At 43.5% G+C, this 27,401-nt stretch overlaps 1 protein-coding gene across 1 annotated transcript in view; it reads left to right on the plus strand.

Moving 5' to 3' along the window:
* Positions 1 to 493: 493 nt before the first annotated feature.
* Positions 494 to 27,401, plus strand: part of LOC126337056 (protein takeout-like) — a 98,007-nt gene continuing 71,099 nt past the window's right edge. The window contains exon 1 of the mRNA XM_050001384.1: positions 494 to 764. The gene's annotated coding sequence lies outside the window, so the exon portion shown is untranslated. The remainder of the gene's footprint in view (positions 765 to 27,401) is intronic.

The following is a 27,401-nucleotide window of genomic DNA, read 5'->3' on the forward strand; positions in this document are numbered from 1 at the left end:
CTACACATATATATCTACCAGTTTTCATAATATGTAGACTTGTATTCTCTTCATGGAGTAAACTGATGATTCAGTAATTACCAAGCAAAGTAATAATAGTGAATTATAAAGTGGAATATAACTAACCAACCACTTCTGCGTAGTCTGGCGGCCACATGTTGCTGCTTACTGCTACAGTCACTCATTGATATTTTTACAGATTGGTCCCGGCGGAGGTTCGAGTCCTCCCTCGGGCATGGGTGTGTTTTGTCCTTAGGATAATTTACGTTAAGTAGTGTGTAAGCCCATCAGATGGCAGAACGTGTTCGTGGTGAAAAGGTTAAACTTTAAAAAAATTGTACATGAGGTTGCTATTTACGAAAAGTCTTTCTGTTGCAGCTAATACCCAGCCAACACGAATGCACACAATTGAAGCCCGAGGCTCGGAAATGGTTAAAAGCGATCAGTCAGCGCGGACAGCTCAAGAACACCATGCTACAGCTGTGGATCCCGCTGGAAGATACTTCCAGTAGCTCAAGGATGACGGGTGGAGATTAAATCGGCTACGCCCGGCGGTGAGTTCACAGAGGTGGATCCTGCGCCGTAGGGCAGGGATTCGCGGTCGGCACGTGGCAAGGGCAGCCGCTAGCAACCGCTAGCAGCCGCTCTGGGGGCCAGCAGACAACTCGGCCGCAGCAGCGCCGCGTACCGCTCTCCAGTCTCCAGTAGCCTGGCTGCCGCCGCACACACAGCAGTAGCAGCGGAAGCAGCAGAACTGCGGGCTTGTAAGTCAACAACACAGCTGAGCGGCGCCGCGTGCTTCGCAAGGCATAAGTGCTCTGCCTGTTGCATCTTTACTGTTGTCTACTTCTGAAAACCACAAAATGGAAACTTTTGTTGTAATGTTACATCGAAAACAATTTGCAAGTTCAATGGGTACCTTTTGTTTGCGACCCGAAATTGTGTGCGACCTATGTTTATTAGACTAAGACATAGATACCGAAGTTTAAATCGGAAGTATTAGATCTACAACTTTGCTTGTCCCGTTTTTTTCTCGAAGTAGGAGGCTTGTTGCACAAAAAAATTCAAAGTATTGTTTTTCGCCGTCCACTACTTTTTTCCATCGTTCGGACAGCGTACTAATCTCGCGGTGAAAGAACTGTCCGTAATTTGAGGAGACCCGTGCACCGATGCAATGTTGCACTTCTTCATGTGACTAGAAGTGCTAGTGAGCCAGACCGTGTGCCACTGATCGAAAAAGGTGGTAGTCCGAGGAATCAATGTCTGGAGAATACGGCGGGTGGGGTAGGACTGCCCATTTTAGCGTTTCCAAGCATGTTTAGATGCATAGGGTCGGGGACTGTCGTGCTGGAAAATCACCTATCGCTATATTATGAACGGTGGTCTTCAACCCTCTTCTGAAATGCATCAATGCCTTGCGATAAATATCTCCTGCGACTTTTTTCCTCTTATCCGTAGCTTCGAAATGCTTCCGTCTTTCACCGCTTTTCTGGTTTTCGACTTCAAAATTAGCCATCTCGAAGCGATGAAACTATTTTCTGCACTTTCTGTTACTAATAAAAGCCTCACCGTAGGTTCTGACCAGGATTTTATGAGCCTCAGCCGCAGGTATCATCACGTTAAAGTGTAAAATTATAACTTACTGCGGACGACGAATATTGGTCTCGTAGGTTGACATATTCAGTCGAGAATAGGTTTACGATGCAATCACAAATCGACTAATACTTTGATGCAGTTATGTTTACAAATGTCTGTGTTTGCTGTATGACATTTACGACCTACCAACCGCACTACCACTTGCTAATGCCATCTATTGTAAAATTGCGGAAGCAAAAGTGTAGACCTAATACATTTTTGTAGGCTAAAGGAAGATGTTTGTGATGCAGTGATATTTGTGAAGCAGCAGCTAATGATTGTTCTTCGATATTGTCTTTATATTGCACTATTTTATTAGTAACGACACCTGGTTTTGTTATTATTATGAAAATTTCCGCTAGTGAGAAAAATTTCAAATCATAAGAATCTAGAAACATTTGAATAGGTATTAGAGTGATAATGACTTCTTTACACATACGATTCTGTAAATAAGTGACATACTCAAAAAGACCTCTGTATTGTGACTACGAAACATTATCATTGCCAGTGAGGTAATTTAAACTACTTTTTTAGTTTTGAGGTAAATTGTTAGCGCACTGACTGAAGATGAAGTGATTTCAACGAAAAAAATGTTTCGGTCACAGAAACAGACGCAGAAAGACTTGAAATTTGTAAATGAGGAACTCACAGAACAATTTTAACCAAGTTTGGATCAACTGAACTTATCTTAATACTGTTAGAATACAATACAAGGTAATCGGCCCATAGTGACCGCCGTCGCTATCCTGAAGTCAACTGCTCAGAATACGTGTACATCTGTTCTACGACACACGAAGTAGACACATGTGACTGTGCACTTGCATCATACTATTACCAATTAGACAATGGAAGTCAGGGGGAGGGGAAAACAGGACGGGAAGCGGACTCCAGAACAACGTTATGATTGATCATCAGTAATCAACCACTGGTCTGGACTAACTCCATTGCCCCTGACAAAATTTTGGTGACGCATATGGGGACTTAGATGGCCCGATGACTCCTTCGTCCCACATCTTGTTCACTTAACTTACGCAGAGATTGTATCTTGGGGAGAGATAGACGGTATGGTTCAAAATGGTTCAAATGGCTGTGAGCACTGTGGGACAACATCTGAGGTCACCAGCCCCTAGCCTTAGAACTACTTAAACCTAACTAACCTAGGGACATCACACACATCCATGCTTGAGGCAGGATTCGAACCTGCGACCGTAGTAACAGCGCGGTTCCGAACTGAAGCCCCTAGAACCGCTCGGCCACAGCGGCAGTCGAAGGTGTGAATATTGTCTGACATGCACCTGGTCAAAAAGTAGAATACGATCCTCAGCTCGATTGGTAATTCCCAGCTTGTTGGTGAATACTCCAGGAAAGCCCCGCAAAACATCAAGGGGAGCTGGGGCAGCATGAGATGATAAAATGGCCCACTACGAATTCTCCACCCCTTGTGTCCACAATGAAAACTACTCGTGGGATGTATAATCGGCGAACACCAGCAATAATAATAATAATAATAATAATAATAATAATAATAATAACAATTAATAAAGGACAGCAATGCACTAAAACTAATTTCAAATAAGAGCCTCTCCAACAGAGGTAACAAATTTAGCTGGTTGGAAAGAACTCCGTTCGTTTGGTACCTGCAGACCGCTATAAGAAATCCAATTACTACGCCCTTGGCGCAGAACCGAAACGAAACCACCTGTCAGCACACCGAACAGACTCAACTCGCGCCCGAAAATACTATAGGATGGATGGCTAGAAAACTTCCTCCGAGCTGATCCAGAAAGCTTGTAAAGTGGTCGATAGCAATTAATGCTTCACCAAACTACTAACGAATGCCGCGAAACTTATGTTTCAAAACACATGTCAGTCCCAGCTGGAAATCATAGCAAGAATTCAACAGTAATACATTAAACACAAATGAACAGGCTGGGAATAAAAAAAAATCCACATTTTTCTACGGTAGCTCGTTAGACATCAAGGAAAATGTGAAACCGTGGCGCATCGGAAGGCGGTTAGAATCGTGGTAACGCAGACAGTTACATTGAAATTTGTAGATAGTACGGCCACCACGAAATTCTAACCAAGAGGCTGACCTGAAGCACGAAACGGAAATCAAAGAACTTCGATACGTCAAGTCACATAGTAGGTATCAATGCAGAGACTCCTACTGCAAGAGGTACATTAATAACAGCAAACACTGAGACACTGTCATCTCATGAACTGAAGCGCCAGGGGGGAGCGTTCACAACAATGGAGGAACTATTTAGAACTGCCCAGCCTGACAAGGCTCAGGTGCAACGGGTGCTCGACATCTGTGTTCTCATTACGGACCTGGGAGTGACTAGAGTAGGCTCTTCCTACACATTGTATGGCCCCACAAAATGATGTGACCACTTTCTTGATGCCTTTCCTGCATGGTCCTGGCCACCACAGCCTGTCACAAAGACCACGTCTCCGACCTCAATGTTGCTCGGACGTCGACCGCTATTCTTCGCGCTGCACCCTTACGTGTGGGCTCGCGATATTGACCTTAGACTTGCGCCAGTTGTGCTTGGTAATCTCTGGGCTAATCTCGTTGGGTAGCAGGTCTTGCATCTACCAAATGTTGGACAAAGGAGAATTGAGCGAATACGGGAACATGAGGGACACTGGGATCGCCGTATGGGCCTCGTTTTCGCGGTATTAAAGGCAAAGTTAAGGAAAAGCAAGAAAGGTTCCCATTTAGTTTGGGCTTCTAGGTGAAATATAATGAAGCAGACAACGTTTCGATTCACCCATTCGACAAGAGAGAAATTGGAGTGGTAAGCTATCCCGGTTACGTGTTTCATCCCCGACTGGAAGCAGAACTTGATACAAATGCTAGTGTGTCATCATTAACGCTCACCCGTGAGGGCCCAAAGAAGGAAAAGGTCCTGGTCAGAAGTTTAATGCTCCACCCAGAGATTACTTCCACACTGAGTACCAACCAGCTAAGCTTAAAAACTCGTCCACTATCACAATACTATTCCGCTGTCTATCCTCGGTACGCTGCACAGGAACCACATAGTCAATGAACAGACGTTCCATTCACGTCTCTGCCCAAGTTGACTGAAGTAGCCTCCTGTCACTGGTTCATCATTTTTCGTACATCACAATACAGTGGTGCCTAGATCACGGATTCCAGGATCTTGTGGATGGTCTTATACGGTGCCGCCCTTCACCGAGATACGGTAGTATTTAAGACAGCGGTACCAGCACAGCAATGGACTCATCTTAGCTTCCTCATACCATCGCCTGTGGTGGCAGCGAATCCGCTTCTATAGTTCATATACCGGTTCCTAATTGCCTGACATCAACCGTTTCCTAATGAGTCCTAAATTTGGTTCTTCCTCCTGTTGCTCCTGAAGGTTTCCAAATAAGGCCGACACCTCAGCGAGCACGGTATACACTACCTTTCTTACCTCCCCGTGTTCCTCAGCTCTTTTTATCCTGCACCTACTTCTCCAATATGCTACTCACGGCTTTGTGACAACGTTATCTTGCGTCTTTATGTGCTACACGGAGAACAGGATGGCCGAAATACGCACTGTCTACATTTACATCTACATCTACATGACTACTCTGCAATTCACATTTAAGTGCTTGGCAGAGGGTTCATCGAACCACAATCATACTATCTCTCTACTATTCTACTCCCGAACAGCGAGCGAGAAAAACGGACACCTAAACCTTTCTGTTCGAGCTCTGATTTCTCTTATTTTATTTTGATGATCATTCCTACCTATGTAGGTTGGGCTCAACAAAATATTTTCGCATTCGGAAGAGAAAGTTGGTGACTGAAATTTCGTAAAAAGGTCTCGCCGCGACGAAAAACGTCTTTGCTGTAATGACTTCCATCCCAACTCGTGTATCATATCTGCCACACTCTCTCCCCTATAACGCGATAATACAAAACGAGCTGCCCTTCTTTGCACCCTCTCGATGTCCTCCGTCAATCCCACCTGGTAAGGATCCCACACCGCGCAGCAATATTCTAACAGAGGACGAACGAGTGTAGTGTAAGCTGTCTCTTTAGTGGACTTGTTGCATCTTCTAAGTGTCCTGCCAATGAAACGCAACCTTTGGCTCGCCTTCCCGACAATATTATCTATGTGGTCCTTCCAACTGAAGTTGTTCGTAATTTTAACACCCAGGTACTTATTGAATTGACAGCCTTGAGAATTGTACTATTTATCGAGTAATCGAATTCCAACGGATTTCTTTTGGAACTCATGTGGATCATCTCACACTTTTCGTTATTTAGCGTCAACTGCCACCTGACACACCATACAGCAATCTTTTCTAAATCGCTTTGCAGCTGATACTGGTCTACGGATGACCTTACTAGACGGTAAATTACAGCATCATCTGCGAACAGTCTAAGAGAACTGCTCAGATTGTCACCCAGGTCATTTATATAGATCAGGAACAGTAGAGGTCCCAGGACGCTTCCCTGGGGAACACCTGATATCACTTCAGTTTTACTCGATGATTTGCCGTCTATTACTACGAACTGCGACCTTCCTGACAGGAAATCACGAATCCAGTCGCACAACTGAGACGATATCCCATAGCTCCGCAGCTTGATTAGAAGTCGCTTGTGAGGAACGGCGTCAAAAGCTTTCCGGAAATCTAGAAATACGGAATCAACTTGAGATCCCCTGTCGATAGCGGCCATTACTTCGTGCGAATATAGAGCTAGCTGCGTTGCACAAGAGCGATGTTTTCTGAAGCCATGCTGATTACGTGTCAATAGATCGTTCCCTTCGAGGTGATTCATAATGTTTGAATACAGTATATGCTCCAAAACCCTACTGCAAACCGACGTCAATGATATAGGTCTGTAGTTAAATGGATTACTCCTACTACCCTTCTTGAACACTGGTGCGACCTGCACAATTTTCCAATCTGTAGGTACAGATCTATCGGTGAGCGAGCGGTTGTATATGAGTGCTAAGTAGGGAGCTATAGTATCAGCGTAATCTAAAAGGAACCTAATCGGTATACAATCTGGACCTGAAGACTTGCCCGTATCAAGCGATTTGAGTTGCTTCGCAACCCCTAAGGTATCTACTTCTAAGAAACTCATGCTAGCAGATGTTCGTGTTTCAAATTCTGGAATATTCCATTCGTCTTCCCTGGTGAAGGAATTTCGGAAAACTGCGCTCAATAACTCTGCTTTAGCGGCACAGTCGTCTATAACAGTACCATCGGCACTGCGCAGCGAAGGTATTGTCTGCGTCTTGCCGCTTGTGTACTTTACATACGACCAGAATTTCTTCGGATTTTCTACCAAATTTCGAGACAATGTTTCGTTGTGGAACCTATTAAAGGCATCTCGCATCGAAGTACGTGCCAAATTTCGCGCGTCTGTAAATTTTAGCCCATCTTCAGGATTAATGCATGCATCAATGCATCCAGTTTTGTGTGGACGTGACAAGACCCAGCAGGACGCTTGGTTATCTGTCTCCAGAGTTAATTGAAGGCGTTAGAGATTATTATTTAAATTTGTCAATAGTGAGTAGTGCGGCCCAAGCCTGCAACTCGCACGTAGAATGTTTTCCTTCCGCAGGTGACAGTGACATGGATGCGTAAACCTAGGACTAACACTCGCCCTCCTGCTCCTGGCGGCCACACTCGATTTCGAGGCGTCCGTCTGTACTACGAATGGTCGATTGAAATTGTGAATCGTGAGCATTGGATCGTTTCTTAAGGATATTCAGCGCATCAAAATATGCCTGCTGGCTCTCAGTCCATAGAAATGGCTCCCCTTTGGTACGCAGCTGCTTTAGAGGTGTTTACATCTTAGCAAACCTGGGCATGAATTCGCCAAATATTCTTCATATCAACGAATCAGATAATCCACTTCTTGGGCTTGGACGGGCGAGAGCTGTAGATTGCCCGACTTCTAGATTGTTCAGGATTGTGAGGAGAACTCCTGACAGGGTAAAGTAACGTTGGGTGGATAAACGGTTAAACCCGTCTCCCTTGGACGCTCCCCAATCTGGTATAAGTGTTCTAAATGTCCACCAAATGGCGCACTGAAAATCGCGACGTCGTCCAGATAATTGTATACGAACTCAAATTTTACTTCTCCGAGCACCTAACTGAGCAAAGTGGAGAGGACGGCCGCTACAGCTGGCAGATCAAAGGGCACCCGATTGATATCATACAGTTTCCAGTCGACATCAAACGCAGTGAACGTCTTAGATCCTTCGGCCGAATGGATCTGGTAGTACGCCTGCTTGAGAATAACGGGTTTCAGAAAACCAGGGAAGGAAACGGACTCCAGAACTCACTTATGGTTGGGCAGTCAGTAATCAATCACTAGTCTGGGCTCCCCCGACTGCCCCTCACCATCAAAAATATTGGTGACTCATATGGGGATATCGATGGTCTAATGTCTCCCTCATCCAACATCTTGCTGACTAATACAGAGCATTATTCATCTTCATGGGAGTTAGACGCAATGGATATTGTCTGACAAGCAACTGTTCAGAAAGTAGGATGCGATTAGTCATTCCCAGCTTCTTGGTCAATACTTCAGAATGGCCCCGAAAAACAACAAGAAGAGCTTAGACTGCATCAGGTGATAAATGCCCCACTTCGAACTCTCCATTCCTGGTGTCCATAACACAAACCCCGGACCACCTACAATATAGTCATAATCTAAATTTACGCTTAGGTCGAAACCTAAAATATCTGTTAAATCCAATTGGTTTAAAAAGGTAGCATCTCTTTTCTTATTAAAATATGAAAATGGTTTGCCAAGATTAACAACATTTAATTATACCCAGTACCTGTGGCTCAATAAGTTAAGAGGGAGTCCAAAAACCAAGATTTTATATCCTTCAAACCTGGAACTAATTACCTAACTACGCAAGTTATACACTAGAACAGAAAGGTGTCCACAGCGTAAGTGTAATCATACTTTGATCGATAGAATTTAGCTAAATATTGTTGGCATGACAATACAAAGTAACTGGCCCACAGTGCCCTCCATAACTGGCCCGAAGTCAGGACAGTTAACAGCCGACGGTTCAGAATACCGGCCTCGCCTGCTAAAACACACAAACTAGACGCATGTGACTATACAGGTACATAATACAATTAACAATCAGACAATTAGTAATCAGGCGGAAGGCCAGACAGGGGAAGCAGCCTCAGGTAACATAAAAACGGCCAAGGCAATTGTATAGTGAGAGACATATGATAATTGCAAAATTTATCGCACCAGTTACAGAACAGTGCTAAGAAACTACCTGTGCCTATGAAATAGATGTACAGCAATAATGATAAAAAGAATAATAAATAAATAAAGGGCAGCAGAGCACTTAGAGAAATTTCTAATAAGAACCTCTCCAGCAGAGTTAACAGGTTTATCCGGTTGCAAAGTACCTCGTCCGTTTGGTCCCTGTTGACTGGAACAACTTCAGACAGCGACAGTTAATTGAATTCAAATATTACAGTCTTTATATGGGACCGGGCGAGTCCATGTGTTAGCAGGCAGAACAGACTCAACTTGCGTGCGTGAATACTATGGAAATGTTGCTGCAGAACTTCCACCCAGCTGTGCCAGAAAGCCTTGAAGGCAATGGTAGTAACCCATGGTTCACCAAATTACTAAAGAATGCGGTGTAACTTAAATTTCACTACATTTCAGTCCCGTCTGGCAATCATAGCTAAAATTCAGCTATAAGGCATTAAACATAAATAGACAGGAAAGGAATAAAAATTTGACACTCTTCTCCGCGGTAACTGGTTTAGACTTTAAGGCAAATGCGACCCTTGTGGGGGGGCTACCACGCAATTCTAAACCTAGAGGCTGTGCTGAAACACAAACCGAGGTACAACGCACCTTGGCACTTAAAGTCACATAAAGAGAACCAGCCGGCCGCTTTGACCGAGCCCTTCTAGGCACTTCCGTCCGGAACCGCGCTGCTACTACGGTCGCACGTTCGAATCCTGCCTCGGGCATGGATGTGTGTAGTGTCCTTAGATTAGTTAGGTTTAAGTAGTTCTAAGTCTAGGGGACTGCTGACCTCAGATGTTAAGTCCCATAGTGCTTAGAGCCATTTGAACCATTTGAATAGAGAACAAAGCAGATTCTCCAACTCCATCAGGGACACGAATAGCACCTACCAGTGAGGCGCAATCATTGCTCAGCAATGACACTTGCTGAGTTAAATTTAGCCACGATAAATACACTGTGTGATCAAATGTATCCGAACACCTGGCTGAAAATAACTTACAAGTTGGTGGCGCCCTCCATCGGCAATGGTGTTCGCCTAGACTTAACCTTGATGACTGCTTCCACTCTCCCAGTCAGGAGTTCAATCAGGTGCTGGAACGTTTCTTGGGGAATGGCAGCCCATTCTTCACAGAGTGCTGCACTGAGGAGAGGTATCGATGTCTCTCGGTGAGGCCTAGCAGAACGTCGGCGTAACATTCAGGTCAGAACGCCGTGCCGGCCAGTCCATTACAGGGCTATTATTGTCATGTAATCGCCGGCTGGAGTGGCCATGCGGTTCTAGGCGCTACAGTCTGGAGCCGAGTGGCCGTTCCGGTCGCAGGTTCGAATCCTGCCTCGGGCATGGATATGTGTAATGTCCTTAGGTTAGTTAGGTTTAATTAGTTCTAAGTTCTAGGCGAAAGATTACCTCAGAATTTAAGTCGCATAGTGCTCAGAGGCATTTAAACCATTATTTGTCATGTAATCATTCCGCCACAGGCCGCGTATTATGAAGAGGTGCTCGATAGTGTTGAAAGATGCAATCGCCATCCCCGAATTGCTCTTCAACTGTGGGAAGCAAGAAGAGTGTGGAAATCTCTCGTGCTGACGTGTGACACAAGTGACATCCAATCACCTGACCTCGTTCGAAGTTCGTTAGTTCCGCGGAGGGCCCCATTCTGCTCTCTCATGATGTCTAATGAGTACTGGGGTCGTTGATATGGAGTACCTGGCAGTAGGTCGCAGCGCAATGCACCTAATATGAAAGACGTATGTTCTGGGGGGTGTCCGGATACTTTTGATCTCATAGTGTATCAGTTCACAAACTTGCTCACCTGGAAGGACTTCTGAGATGTCAGATGACGAATAACTCCCGGTGTCTTACAAAGCTTGGGTGGTCCTCCTGAGAAACACGCCCACCGTTATCAGGAAACCAAGGGTCGGCAACCCTTGGCACCGCCGCCAGCACGCACGCAGAACTCAGAACCAAGTCTTCTGGCGCGACTCCTGAGTACCTGTGTCCTCGTTAGCGCTCGTGACGGCGATCCGACATCAGATTCACGCCTCGTTGCTTAGCAAGGCACATAGCCCTTGCTCCAAAGACAAGCCGGTTCACTCCATGGCACTCCCTGTCTTTTTGTGCATTGTCTCAGCACCTTTGAGTCAACTTTCAAAGTTTTGCGTCGCAATGGGAAACAATTACGCAGCGCGGGATTACCCGCACGGCAGTCATTGACTGTGCGGCTGGTCCCGGCGGAGGTTGGAGTCCACCCTCGGGCATGGGTGTGTGTGTTTGTCCTTAGGATAATTTAGGTTAAGTAGTGTGTAAGCTTAGGGAGTGACGACTTTAGCAGTTAAGTCCCACAAGATTTCACACACGTTTGAACATTTTGAAACAATTACGGAGAAAACCAAACTCATTAAAATATTGTGAAAATGTAGACGTTTAAATCTGATGTAAACATATGCCGTCCGTCACAACGACAGGGACAATTAAAATCTTACAAGTTCTCAAACATAACTTGACATCTATAGATTCACTATAATATCTCTTTCAGTCAGTAGGTTTAGCATGTGAACTGTAACTGTTCTTTCAGTCACGCTCTTTTGTAAATCTACATAGTGTGGTGGCCACCAAGCGTAGAAGACAGCGCGACGGAGAGAAACTGAAGCGACACTCGTTCTATGACACTGAATTTTGCCACTCGATACCCAATGACTGCGCTCACTTCATTTATTCGTATCGGATATTTGTGGGGTTTTGAACAATGAAAGACGATCCAAAGGTATACGAGGCCAGCATGCTGCAAACGGCTTAGTATAATCAGTACAGACACGTCTACATGACTGCACTGATAAGCCAACTCAGTGGACGAAAGCGTATGCTCGGTTACTGTCATATAGACAGGCTGTCAGTCATAATGCTTTCTTGTTGCATCAGATGCTCTTCCACACTTGGAACGTAGTCGAAGAAACATGAAAAGTCTTTTCTATTAGCATTCATCCTCATGTTAATATTGTACACTTTTAATTCGATGAAACATACTAATTTTGGCGTTTCAGGGCTCTTTAATGGCTGGACTCCGCATAAGAGAGACCGCTACATCTCCTATGGAGACGCTGTTCTTGCTGCAGCCTTTAACACTTCTTTATCTTGCATTTTATTACACCTTCTCCGTGGTCGTAGCCTTTCTGGTCATTCTGTCTAGGAAAGAAAAGTTTCACAGACGTTATTTGACAGTCTGTTGTGTCTAGGAATCCTGCATACTTGGTTCGCTACACAAGTAATCAAACAACTCCTATTAATGAGACTTGTTACAAAAAGACAAGTACAAATACATAACTTTGAACTGAGAATTCCTTTATCCGAGGGTTGAAACTTTTAGTGGCAACTATTTATTTACAGCTCGTACAAAACAGATACGTGTTTCAAAGTTTTACTGGCCTTCAGAGTAGTTACCAGTATTATGTATAACCCGTTGCCAGAGATGTGGAAGTCATAGGATATTCTTAGCAGTGACAGTTGTGTTGACATTTCGAGCGGCGTGGTCTATTCGTTCAAATGGCTCTGAGCACTATGGGACTCAACATCTGAGGTCATCAGTCCCCTAGAACCTAGAACTACTTAAACCTAACTAACCTAAGGACATCACATACATCCATGCCCCAGGCAGGATTCGAACCTGCGACTGTAGCGGTCGCACGGTTCCAGACTGAAGCGCCTAGAACCGCTCAGACACACCGGCCGCCGGCGTGGTCTATTGCCCGATGAATTTGTAGCAGTTCTGAAGCGAATGCTGTAAAGTGTTTACTTCAGTTTAGAAATCGAGTTGTGTGGTGTCACCGCCAGACATTACATTTGCTAGGTTGTAGCCTTTAAATCGGCCGCGGTCCGTTAGTATACGTCGGACTCGCGTGTCGCCACTATCAGTGATTGCAGACCGAACGCCACCACACGGCAGGTCTAGAGACTCCCTAACACTGGCCCAGTTGTACAGCCGACTTTGCTAGCGATGGTTCACTGTCTACATACGCTCTCATTTGTAGAGACGACAGTTCAGCATAGCATTCAGCTGCGTCATTTGCTACGACCTAGCAAGGCGCCATATTCAGGTACTATAATTACTTCAAGAATGTGTTCTGAACAGATAATATTGTGAATCATATACCGTCAAGAGCGACGTTCACCATTAATGGATTAAAGTTAAGTATGAAACTAATTACGTCCGCTTTCTGAATTCTCATTCCTTGTCATGTTCCAGACCTCACGTCAGTATGGTTCTTCCCTCCTCACGCCAGCCTGCGTGAGCTAAAATGCGTGCATTTCGGCCTCCATTCGTAACACGGTGTTGTCTCTTCTGCTAACACAAAAAGTTGATCTCACGAGGACTTAAGTCAGGGGAGTGCAGTAGGTGGTATAGCACTTAGCAGCCCCATCAGTCAAAGAAATCAGTAACAGCTTGCACTGTACGTGCTTGAACAGTGTCCTGCAAAATGATGGTCACGTCCCGCAGAAAGTGTCATCACTTCTGTCTCTATGCTGTTCATTTTTGGAACACAACGTACGACTTCCACATCGCTGGCAACGGGTTATACACAATGCTGGTGACTACTTTGAAGGCCAGTGACGCTTTGAAACGTATCTATTTTGTACGAGCTATAAAAAAAAATAGTTGCCGCTATTGAAGTTCCAACCCTCATACATGATCATCCACAAGTACAATGACACAAACGTGTCGCAAACGAAGGGCGACATACAAAATAACCAGTCATTGCAGTGAGTGCTGGTCTCTAACTGTGCTACGTGAAGATTGCTAATGAAGAGGCTAAGATGCGTCGGCTAACGAAATGGCTGATGCTGAAGCTGCTATCGAAGTGGCTACAAACAGTCGGGTGCGGCCCTTATGTCGCCTTCACCTATGGGCCACTGCTGTCGCGTCATCGTCCTTGAGGAGGTCGGTCAGCGTGCGATTGGCTGACCTCTTCTCGCAGCCTTCTCTGTCGTTCCCGAATGGTGTGCCGGCGCTGTCTTTACACCGTAACACAGTCAGTGACAGAATTCGCGAGATCCCTCTCCTTATCGTTGTGGACAAGCACACAGCTTTACTGTCTCGTACACAGATCAACAGGAAAGGATACGAAAGCACCACCAACAAATTGCTACGGAGTGATTCGAGATACTGTTCAAGCATTGCCAGACTATTTTAGATAATGTGGTAGAATATGTTGCTGCTGGTTAATTTATCTCTTATGTTAACTGTTATGTTCAACAAACTATCGGAGTACGCTATTTAGTATGTACTGTACTAATGCAAGTAAATTGCATCTTATCATGACAACGATAGGAAACAAGTTTTTCTTTAATATAAGAGGTGATCAAAAAGTTTCCGTTCGAAGGCTGTACAGTCCAGAATCAGTATGCCAACAATGCAAAATCACCGTGTGCAGTGGGAGAATCATCCTTCTGATGCACCAGGTTGACAATACCCATTTGGTAAAACACCGTGTCCTCCTGCGTGAAGATGTCCGTAACTGCCTGCTTCACATCCTCGTCCGACAGGCATCATTGATCGTTCAACGCCTTTTTTAAGGGATCGAAGGCACGATAATAACATGGCGAGCGATCAGGCATAGAGGACGAGTGCATTAGCGCCTCCCACTTGATTTGGATAAGGCTGGCCTCGCTGACCGACGGGCTTCTTGTGTCGAATAGCGCCAGCAGGACGTGGCGCACCGCTCCACGACGACGGTGTTCTACAGACATGTCGCCCCATTATGTTCTTCATTCTTCTATGGATGGCTACCACTGTTTGTCCTTCGGCAGCCCTAGAAGAATAAGAACACGATGTCCTGTTTAGATACATTTGGTAATTTGTCACTATAGTTCACGTTTGCACATTTACACGCACGTCGGAAAGACACGAATGCTACACTAATCTATTGCCTACACGTCGGTGCTTCTACACCCACATCGGAGTCACTTTAAGGTCCATACGCGCTGCAGCAACGTCTTCAAATGAAAACTTTTGGAACGCCACGGATAAAACAAATCAACTGGAATTATCACGAATCAGGAGAATTATACGCAGATTCGGCTTCAAAACAGTCTGTGTCTAAGTTCTGTCCAGAGTCATACTGAAGCAGCATTACGGGAAAGACGACCACGAAAGCATGCAAGTGTAAAGATACAGTAGATACGTAACAAGGAACCAAAGTACGCAGTAGAGGTCACTCTACGTGAGCATTGGACACAGTTTCTATGCAGTAGCTCCTAGTTGGCGCATTTTGCTCGTAGTTTGTTTCCCGGTTGTTTCACACTACCGACGCCTCTACACTAACACAAAATTTGTATTAGAATCCACGAAGTGTAATTGTTAAAACAGTATGCTATGTTAAATATTACGGAACATGCAGCCGAATTTGACTCAGTGGACAAAGCTAATTGTAATTTCATTTCGTGTTGGAGACTACTGGAAACGCTTGTTAACACTTTTAAGATATGTCCTGCACACATCAACTTGTCTTCTGATACAGTTGCTCACTAGCTCTTGTTTAACTAAAGAGTTAAGAGTCACACAAATATGGCAATACCAGAAGGACAAATAGACATATAGACTAGACACCTCACTCTTTACGTCATCGTGTAATAGCTTGAAAAAGTTGAATACCGATAATGCATTGAACGTAGCCGAAATGAGGTTGATGAAATAAATTAAACATTTTGTAGTCAAACCTAAATCATTCCTTGCGCAAATATTCCCATTTGAAATCTCCCCTAAAGAGCTAACAAACTCCCTATTTGTGTCACTGAACCCTTCGATTAGCTTCACACACTTATTTCTATAACTTACTGTTTTTGTGAGGAGTGTCCACCACCCGATAAATTGTCACCGAAATCTCTCTATGTGACGCAATTTTACAACTATGAAAAAAAATTTGTAGTCGGGTCAAGATCAACCCCCTTCCTCTTGGTACTAACGAAATAGTTTGAATAAGGCTTACCGATCTAGCCTTGATCCAAGTGATGAGGATAAACAAGTCATTAATTCTACACCACTATCATCTCTTTAGGAATCGGAGTACCTCCACGTAAGTTCCAAAATTGTACTGCTGAACCGGACACATGTATGCCTTCCAGCCCGCACATAATGCCCAAGCGGCACCCAACAGTTTCATCTGAAAGAGCAGCTGAGAGGGTAACCCGCCATAGGTCGGTCTCTGACCCAAACGAAAACTCGCTTAGCGAAAGAGGTATGAAAATATACACCTATTATGTGTTAGGTACTAACACTTAATTGCGAGAAAATGACAAAGGTCTGATGCTACTTCATCAGTTCAGTTTAAAAAAGCGAGTAGGTAACATAGTGGCTAAGGGCACAGTTCCACGTTTATGCCCTCTGCATTGGAACCCAATCATAGTTTTTCTTTCTTTCTTATACTATGGTGGACGTATGTGATATCGACACCATCAATATTTTTAAGAACATCTTTTTGTTAAAAAAATTAAGTATTTCAGTATTATCAAAAACAGATTTTATCATTACAAATCTTACATAACCTCTTATAACTAACAGAATTTTAAAATGAAAAGCATAGAGGGTACTATTCCAATCTTTTCGCTTTGCCTTAAGAGAACCATGGCACTGCCCAGATATATGTCAAAAACACCCAATGCACCGTGGACAATAAGTGAAGGCACATATACTGTAGTAACATTTTTTACAGTGAATATCATTAGGAAAAGCAACCTCGTTAACGTTCCTAAATATCTCGCAGACTAGAGACAATCTCTCAGCAAACCATTCATTTCAAAACATTTTCTCGATAACTAGAGCCTGCATTTGATAACGGATTCAGGAGAGTATTTTATTAATTAAATCGCTTCCACTTGTGATTTCTGTTTGCTGATGATGAGACTAGGGCATTTCTGTCATGGGTGAATCTAATTATTCAGCTGTAAGTAAAAGTATTCGTCGTAGGGTTGACAGAACGGTAAACACTTTGGCGGAATTACTTTTAATGGATACGTCGATATTCCTATTACATCGATAACCAGGCCACCATATTAGAAAAGAAGTGTCAATAAGGTATAGAAACTGTTCCTTTGTTCCGTAAGTTGACAGGAACTGATGATTGATTTCTTTGTTTCATATCGTCGACATTTACTTCTGTAACTTTCTCGCAATACGATAACATGCTCTCAACAGAGATGTAATAGTCATTTGTTGTTTGATCCTTTCGTATAACAAAATCAGCGTTGAATTCATGAATTATTCTGGAGGTCTAAATTTCAAACCATCTAGCTGTTCTTAATAAATCCTCAAATGTACGCTTGTCTTTGATGCTGATGTATTTGGTGACTTAACGCTGCTGAATTATGTGTTCCTGCTTGAAAGAATCGCACCAGGTGTTCAAGGCTTTTAAAACTTCCGATGGCATTGAAGCTGATGGAGACGTTGCCCACTTTACAGTGCTCGTATAGTAGCCGCCTGTCCATTGTGTCTGGCCTCTGAAACACAATCGAACAGCCACCAACACATCGTTTTTTAAATCGAATCGATCCCCTGCTTGTCAGCTGGACGGTTGAAAGTTAGCGATAGCTGTTTTGTACTTGTGAGCTTGGGCACTCGCACACTGCCCAGTTTCCAGAAAACTATCACCAACAGTTTTTGTTTGTCTCCAAGAAAACGGTGGCAAATGGACCCTCGAGCCAAACAAGACGTAATCCAATAAATGGAAAAGAATCATACCATGTACGCAACAGCCAGGAAACATGGAATGCTCAAAAGATATCCATCATCACTGTCTGGACAAATTTTTAAGACCCTACATAAAAATGGCACCGTTTCGGTACGTTATTGCCTAGTCGGGTAGGCAAATCTATTCCACTAATACGATGGCCTGGTGGCCTACGAAACCGGAATGTCGATGTCTTCATTAGTAGTAATTTCGCCAAAGTGTATTGCGTTCTGTCAATCCTATGACTTATACTTTTACTTACAGGCGAAGAATTACATTCATCCCTAAGAGAAATGGCTTAATTTGAAAGTACAGAAAACGGGAAGAAGCGAAGCTACTAATAAAACACACGCATAGATCCGTAATCATTGTACGCTCCAGTTTTCGAGAAAATGATTTGCTATGCATGGTTCGCTGCGAGATTATCGCCAGTGCGCGAAGTTTTTAGGAACGATAATGAGGTTGGCTTTTCTAAAAATATCATTTTGGCAAATGTACCTTCGCATGTTGCCGGTGGTACTCTGACGTTATTTGCCTTGAATGTCTTTGACAGATATATCGTCCTGGACAGTGCCACGGTTCTTTATAAGTATGAAAGAACAAATCAAAGAAAAAACTGAAATACAATAATGTTTTTCATTTTCAATTATGGTTGATTACAGGAGGTTATATAAGATATGTGGCAATAAAATACATTTTTAATGAGATCGGAAATGAGTATTTTTTTTTTTTTGCAGTAATCCGTTGTGTTGCTTCATGTCACAAAAAATAGTGATGGCAATGATGTCACATACTTCCGTGAGAGCAAAAGAAAAAAAAACGATATTCGGTTGGAGCTGAACACGGAGCACAAACACTCGAAACTGTGCTATAAGCCACTACACTACTGACTCACACAGTTTAATGTTACCCGCGGGAACTGATGAAGCAGCATCTAAACTTCCTCATTTTCTCCGAAAGTGTTGAGTGTTGATACCTAAGACAAATTATTTTCAGACTTCTTTCAAAAAGTGAAGTTTCACCTTGCCAGTGAATGAACTATGATGGTTTCGTCCTCTCAGCTGCGCTTTCCGATGAAATTTCTGGGTGCTAGTTGGGCATTTTGTAGAGACTGGAAGCTGTGTATGTTTCTGGTGGTGTAGTACGAATTTGGAACTTATGTGAAGCTAATCTAACTGCTGCGGAGACGACGGTGGTAACTGATGACTTGTTCACCCTCGCCTCGCGGGTCATGACGAGACTAATGAGGCTTATCTGAACTACTTCATTATCACCAAGGCGAAGGGAGCTGACCTAGGTCCGGACACAAATTTAGTCGATAGTGATTCAACTGCATCACATAGTGAGACCACATGCTGTATCGAACAGGACCAGCAATGACGATAGTGTTCGGTGGAGGACACTCCCCATGGCGACCTTATCAGGTGACACGTATTTGACGTTTGTTAGCAGTGCAGCAGCGATATCCAATCGGAATCCTTACTGAATCAATGATGTACGTTTGACCTCGAAATGTTCATTTTATGAACTTCATTTAAATTCGATGCCTTATAAATGTTAAAGTTTTTCAGGTTATTACATGGTGATGCAATACTTAAGGTGTCTAGTCCCTTTGTCTATTTGTCCTTCTAGTTTTGCAGTATTTAGGGCCTCCTCAACTTTTTAGTCAATCAAGAGCTGGTGGGAATTTCTATCACGGGACAGGTTGATGTGTGGAGTACCTATGTTAAAAGTGTTAATAATTGTTTCCAGTAGCGTCCAACTTGACATGAAATTACAGTTAGCGTTGTCCACTGAGTCAGATTCGGCTGCAGGTTCTGTAATATTTAACATAGCAGTCTGTTTTAACAATTCAACTTCGATAATTCTCATATCACTGTTGTAATAGCCAGAGGGGTTTATGTGTGCAACAAGCAGAAAATAAACTACGAGCAAAGTGGTCCAAGTGCGAGGTATAGCATAGAAATTGTCCTATGCTCATTTAGGGCGACCTGTTCTTGTTCCTTTGGTTTCTCTTGGTCTTACATCGTCTGAAAAATGAGAAGCTCATTCATCAGGTGCTTTTCGCTTTTGTTGGCACAACTTCACAGCAACCACGTTATAATCGTTAAGAGTACACGATACTTTTCGCCCTTTTGACTTTTATAGAACAAATGACAGTTTTGCTTAAACTTGCCTCACTCGAGACATTACTGTTGGCACTTTTTGTTCTTTGTTCCACATCCTAATCACAACTGCTTCTTCCTACATGTTTTCAAACGTTGGAATCTAGTTTCCTCTGCATTCATTCGCTTGTTTCATTTTCTTCGTATTTTTTTAGTTTTATGTTTCGGTCATGTATAAAGGTTTCCTTGCTTGGTTTGCTGCTCTGATTTTGAACTGTCTGTGATTCACAGCTTATAAAACTTCTTTTTTGATGTTTGCATTTTGCAATTAGTGTTATGCTGCCTTTTCATTTGTGTTACTATTTGCTGAAGGTAGCACTAATGAAAGAATTAATAAGGAAAACTGTTTTCAAGTAGGCCTTCATAGTATTAAAATGATTGTTATTGACACATACAGTTAATAGAGTTTGCTGCTGCTAAAAATGCGAATTACTTCCAGTGTATTAGTTTTTTACTTTACAGTTCGGTTATGGTAGGAAAACAAAAGTAGCTACAACAGCTACAAAAAGGGGATAACCATCCAAATAATTTCCCATGCTCTTTCTTTATGATGTTGGAGTTGCTCTTGGATATTATTTGTAACTGCTCTTTAGATCCAAATCATAGTTACACAATTGTCAATAAAAGTCATTGTCCTATACTAGGTATTTCTGTTTCCAGTCAACGCAGTGGCAGCTCGGTCATTGTCTCTTTGAAGTGTCAGTCAGCTCAAGTAAGATATCGGCTTAGCAGATGTATTTTTATTGTCGCTAATCTAATAAAGAATTGGAAAATACGTTTGACAAATATGTCACAATCGATTTACATCCTGGGGTAGTTCGGAATTATCATGGTAAATTGACTCTGTAACTGCTTGTTATTGAGATTCAGCATCCTGATTGATTCTCAGTTAAGGGATGACAAAGGAGCAGCAGATTTATGCTTTTTAGTCCAGGAAGCTTACTTCTCCATACGCGTTACAAATTTTTCATCTTAACCGTCATTGGGATAACAAGGGAGTTATGTCTGCTACAGTTCAAAAAAATGGTTCACATGGCTCTGAGCACTATAGGACTTAACATCTATGGTCATCAGTCCCCTAGAACTTAGAACTACGTAAACCTAACTAACCTAAGGACATCACACAACACCCAGTCATCACGAGGCAGAGAAAATTCCTGACCCGGGAACCCGGGCGCGGGAAGCGAGAACTCTACCACCCTCTGCTACAGTTGTATGCTAGTTTAGCGGTAAAGTGTTCGCCCTTCAAGGGGAGGATTGCGTTAGTTTTAGGTTCTGATCTCATTGGAGACAAGACTTCTATCTTTTCTGTGAACGAGCCACTTGCAGGAATATCGACAATTTCTAAAGAAATCTTAAGAAAATTTCTCCACTGTAAGTTTTGTTACTGACATGCTTCTGTACACTTTAACACTAAGATAAAAAAACTTGTAGAACTGCACATGTTGTTAATGCCTCCTTTTTCCGCATCGGTCAATTATGTGGACTTAATTTTAGCACTGAATTACTCGTTAACCGGATTTCCTTATGTATATGTCACTACTTCTACAATGCATACTTTTGTGGTAGGCTGCCTGTAAAACAACCTCAGTATGACTGTGGACTGAACATGGGCACAGACCGTTTCGAAGCCGAAAATGCGTGTTATCCTGTTAATTCATGAAAATTTGAGATTCTTTGTTTTGTTAAAGGAAGACTGTTTTGTAACATTATCATGTTTTAGTACATTGCATACTACACATCGTTACACAGACAGCACTTTATTGAAAGGTTTCTGAATCAATTGCACTATTTATCAGAATGTTTATGTCAGTCAGTGTACCTGTCATCTAACATGTGCACAAACAGCATCAAATATTATGTTATATTCAACTGAATTATTGTTATGTCGAAAAATTACATAAGATTCTCCTAAACGGCATGAAATGGCGCCACGTTCAAATATATTTGCCATTGCCACAACGTTTCCGAATAATACATAACATTCACCTGAACTGTGTCAAATGCTGCCATGGTAAAAAAGATATTGCCAATATACAGTATTGTTCAGGATAAAAAAAATTCGTAATTTTCGCTCGAATTCCCAACACATTAGAAAATAAGCAGTTTCTGTTGAGTAAATTGGCATCATTCAGTGTACACACACACACACACACACACACACACACACACACACACACACACACATACAACACACACGTGAAACGTGTTATGGTTTTCAGTGCAGCTATTGGGTGAATGATCAAGAGAGAGGAGAGATAGGCCTTGGGATGGTGCAGAATAGATCTCCGCACGTCATTAGTGGGATGTTTGGTAACATACCTACTTGAAGAGGTGACGTATGTTATGATGTGTCTCTCTGGTAGACACAGCAGATGCTGCCTCCTCTGCACAGTGCAGAGACAAAGCGCCATTATTCTGTGCCCCTTTCACCCAACAATCTATCCTGCGAGGGGGCAACCAGACATGTTGCCATCCTGAAGGGCATCGGTCAACAAACGTCTGCACCATCATCCCCACCCAGTCCTCCTACCACTTCCTGGTGATTTTCTGGATGGACACGGTCGGAGCAACTATGCCACCTGGGCGCCCCTCCTACCGATTTCAAGCTGAAGTGCTTGCCCAGGTCGTTGACGCATCAGCCCCGAGCGTTGTGGGGACCGATGCATCTCTGGTCTACCTCAACAGAAGGATACTTTGTGCTCTCATGGGCGGCCGCAGCGGCCACCAGACCGCTCCCGCCGCCTCCCTCCACATCTCTGTGATGCAATTAACGAAAAAAATAGTCTGTTCCGCGAGCGGCAGCTCACTTGTCAGCTCGCCACAAAATGCGACTAAATCGGATGTGCAGTGAAATTTAGGTCACCATCGAGGAGCACTGCAATAGGAAATGGGTGGGCCTCATCTCCACCCTTGACTCTGACGATGGCTGCCCCTGGCGCATTACATGCAGCTTCTTGCGTCGACAGCAGAGCATTCCTGCCCTGGAGAACGGCTACGACGTCATCTGTGACCCTGATGGTAGGCCAAAATGCTAGCTGGTGCCTTTAAAGACATCTTCGTGTTGGTGTCAGATGTTGTCGATGATGCCCACGTCCAAAACGTATCAGACAGGTTGCCCACCTTTCTTGATACCTGTCATTTTGTAGATATCATTCCCCCTTGGGGAGGAAGTTACCCTCCAGCTTCAATCTCTTGACACTCAGCGGGTGGGAGATATTGATGGAATAACTAATGTTCTCCTCAAGAGCCTGCTGCCGGGACTCCGTTGGCTCCTGGCCAATGTGTTCAACTGTATCCTCCTCTCGGGTGTTTACCATTCTGTGTAGAAGCATACAGAAATGGTAACCATCCCAATGGTCAACAACAACCCCCAGCTGACATCTAGCTACCGGCCCTTCAGGATCCTCGCACCCCCGTCGAAATTCTTCAAGAGGATTCACCTGCAACGCCTCATGGCGCAGATCACTGCTGAGTGTCCTCTCCCAAAAAAGCAGTTTTGATTTCTAGGGGCCCATTCCCTATCTACCAATTGATACGTCTCGGTGGCACCATCATGAAGGCGATGGAGATCCAGGAGTACCTAGCAGCTACACTCCTGGACGTGTCTCAGGCCTTTGTGTGGTAGGACGGCTTCATGTAAGAGCACCTTGTGCACGCAGTCCCAAAGCCAATTGGGGTACATCTCCAAGCACAGCTATCTGGTAGGACGTTCCATAAGTTGGCTGATCAACACACATCTACCGTGAGTCAAATACTGGCCACTGTGCCACAGGGGTCAGTCCTTGGTCCCAGCCTGAATTAACTTGGGCCACCATATGGCGGCTCAAGTTCAGCCCTGCTAAGAGCCAGGCAATTGTTTTCAACAGAAAACAAATCCCACCTGCTCTTCCCACAATCACTGTCATGGGAGGCCCCATCCTGTGGACCAAGACCGCCGATTCCCTCGAGGTCAAACTTGAACAGAGACTTACATGGCTACCACTGTGAGACGCCTATGACTGCTTTACACCTTCCTTAACCTTGTGTCGATGCTTTCGCCTCGCCATGGCATTATGCCTTACCTGACGCTCGTCCGTGAATTGTTTGAGTACGAGGCCGTGATGTGGGGAAAGGCCATTGACCCCCACATTACCGCCCTCAAAAGATTGCAAAACCGGGCGCTGAAACTGGCACTGTGTCTGCCTATCATGTACCCCTCCAATCAACTCCACATGGATGCAGGTCTCCTGTTCTTGTGGAACAGGTTCCACAATGCCTTTAACGGGAAAGCGGGCCACTCCTGCAATCAGCTCGTCAGTGGTCTGGTTCACCACACCAGACTTGTTCCGCGAGTAACACACCTCAGCACCTGAGGAAATCAAAGACTACTCCACTAAGTTAGGTTCCACCACACCATCCCATCAGGAAATGCACGAATAGCACATTGGTGCTTAGGCTGCCAAATGATGGGCTCCGGTTGCTCGCCCAATTAAGCGAAATGAAGCTCCTGCTGCCCTTTTTCCTCTCTCCTTCTCCTTTTCCCTCCTTCACACTCTCTTTCTCTCTCTCTCTCTCTCTCTCTCTCGCTCTCTCTCTCTCTCTCTCACTCACTCACTCACACACACACACACACACACACACACACACACACACACACACACACACAACATAATCCTGTAAGTGTGTGTTTTATCAGAGAGCAGAAGTTTCATGAAAATATTCTTTTTTTTCCTTTTTCATCCACAAATGTGGGTAGACATCTTGTTCTCTGTAGTTCTGTGCTGTATAAATCTTTTTCTGCATGTTGTAAAATGTGATTTGACAGCAGGTACGTCCTTAGATTACTCGAACAGCTTAACTGCTTTAATTGTGAACAAGTAGGTAAACCAGTGAGGGTTAGGGAGGGCGAGTGGAGGTACGTGAAACCTTTCTGGAAAAATGTGTATTGTCTATTAATTCTAACAAAACAGCTGACTTTTAAGTAAGCTTTCAGTGGATCTATCATAACCCACAGTAGACCAAAGGCTATTACCGTTCACAGCAACAGGTCTCATATTAACTGTTGTATGTTTCGTGTGATTATATCGATTGACTAGATCTTGCACCATATCAATCAATTTGAAAGAAAACTGAGCAGTCAAATCTTTAAACGTCTGCCCTTCAAGAGTTCTATAAAATCACTCTACAACTGAAGCTTTGAGTGTGATAAGTAAGAAGCAGCAATTAATATTATGTCTTACAGTAGCTTCCTGCAATGAGTACTTGGAATTCGTTACCTAACTCTGTAAATTATTCGGAACCTTCGAGGTGTGCGAGTTTTCATTTGTCTGAAACAACAGTTTTGTCCCCTTCAGAATAGTTCCTTTTGGAAGTTATGCACCGGAAAAGTTGTCTTTCTTAATCTTAGTACCAGCGCTGAAAGGCTTCAGCTGATAAGGCCTTTACCATTTCAGTGATATTCTCTATAATATATTTCATAGTCCGAAAATTACGTCCTTTAAGAGACATTTTTCAGTTCCGGAAAAGAAAAAAGTACGAGACTCAGATAAGGTGAATAGTGGGTTGTGGCATAACAGAAATGCCTTTTGAGCTCAAAATTTCATGATGCATGTGACCGTGTAACATGGGATGTTGTCACGATGCAGCATCTACATGTCTGTAGTGTCCACTTTCATTCGATTTACCTTCCTCCTGAGCCTTTTCAGGACATCTCTGTAAAACACGTGGTCGACAGTTTATCCTGGAGGAGCAAATTCTTTATGCACCATAAACCTACTGTCAAAAAAGCCAATCAGCATTGTTTTGATCTTCGAATTGCTCGTTATATCGTTTTACAGATGAAGAGATGTCCCAGTGTGCCGCTCCTCACTTTGCCTCAGGATCGTACTCATAAGCGCAGTATTGATCATCTGTGATAACAATACTGAACCATTCGTCGTCGCTGGCAATCTCTTCAAGAAGCTCAACGCACAAGATTTTTGGCACAAACTGTCATTTGTCCAAATTTGACATATGTTGAAAGTCTTTAACAGGTCACCCACCATCCTTGTCGTTAAAGTCGGTCTGGTCTCATTAGAGCATGCAGACGTTCGACGTTTTCGTTGGTTTTTGAATTTGAAGGCCTCACTCAGCGAGTTTCTTCTTCAATGTGTCCTTGGCCATCCAAAAATGATTTGTGCCAGCGAAAAACTTGTGCGCTTGATAATGAATGTTCCCCACAGACCTGTTTCAGTTTCCGGAACATCACACTCACGGATTCCCCAAAGTTTAAGACAAAACCTGACCGAAAACGTTTCTCTAAATTCCGCTGTTCAGTTTTTCTAATACACTGCAAAAACACGACTTCAGTGACGGCTCTCTGAAAAATCACATGATGGCTGTACGGAGACGAAACTCGGACTGAGCATTTGGAAGGAATGAACACACCTGTCAACACAAATAGACCAGCGCAACGTTTCCAGATCGCTCGGAGAGTTGTCGGTCTCATTACTGTTCTCACACACCCCGTATTACTTATGTGTATTTTCCTAGACACATCTGCAACTTCAGTACCACTTGTACTCTTTAGAGGAGCAACCGATGCACATTTGGAGTACATGTCAATTACTGCTAATAAATGCTTATAGCCTGGATACTCCTTGGAATATGCACTAACTTCAACGAAATCAGCTTAAAGGTCATCAGTTTCTTTTATGGTACCCACTCCCCTCAGTTAAGCTTTCAGCGCTGGGCGATACAGCTCTTCAGCTGTTTCATCTTACGTGGTGATTACAGTGAGGTACACAAAAGCAAGTTCCCATCACACTCACGAATCAACAATAAATGTACTGAGGGAAAGAAAAGAAAAACAAACATACTGCAGATGTAAATTCTATAACAAAATATTATGTTTCTTTCATTCTTCAACAACAATGACTGTTCCACTCATTGTCATCAAGAAACATTATATTTTTAATTTCGTACTGTGGTTCTGTCACATTTTCATTTCGTTATGACGTCTAGACTCGTACTACCAAGTTCATTTTCAAGCAAGGTCTATTAAAGGTGCACTAACAGTGTTTGGTTAAAGAATGTACTATCCAAGGTCCTGATTCTGTCCTGACTTCCGTTGGAAACACACAGATTTCTTTCGTTGTTCAACAACAATATCCATTCCACTCTTTGGTGTGAAAAGGGAAATCATGCAAGTTACTATCATACCACCAGTGTTCCAACAACTTCAAATTTAACTCAGCAGTCATTGGTTCGTATTTAGTAACACACATTTTCAGTCGCATTGTACTCTGGCAACAAGTCTTTCATCCCCGTCATGTTCTCCAAACCCATAATACAGAGTATACCAATCAGCACCGTCTCCAGTAACACACCAGCTGAGCCAGTAATGTGAGGGTGGTGGTTTTCCGTTAACCATTTTGCTGAAATAACATCCAGCTCATAGTAGGACGTTGCCCATTATAGAATGAAATGACCAGAAGCAACCACACTACTTCGAACATCACACATCAAAAATACAGCTTCATTTGGAACAAATCGGTGGTCTGTGGTGCGGAATCCATGGCAGTCAAGGCAGACGTCATAAACAATTTTGAAAGAGAAAATTGAGTGGAGCAATGAGAAATGTCACACAA

This window comes from Schistocerca gregaria, chromosome 2 (assembly GCF_023897955.1).
Source record: "Schistocerca gregaria isolate iqSchGreg1 chromosome 2, iqSchGreg1.2, whole genome shotgun sequence".
Classification (NCBI taxonomy): domain Eukaryota; kingdom Metazoa; phylum Arthropoda; class Insecta; order Orthoptera; family Acrididae; genus Schistocerca; species Schistocerca gregaria.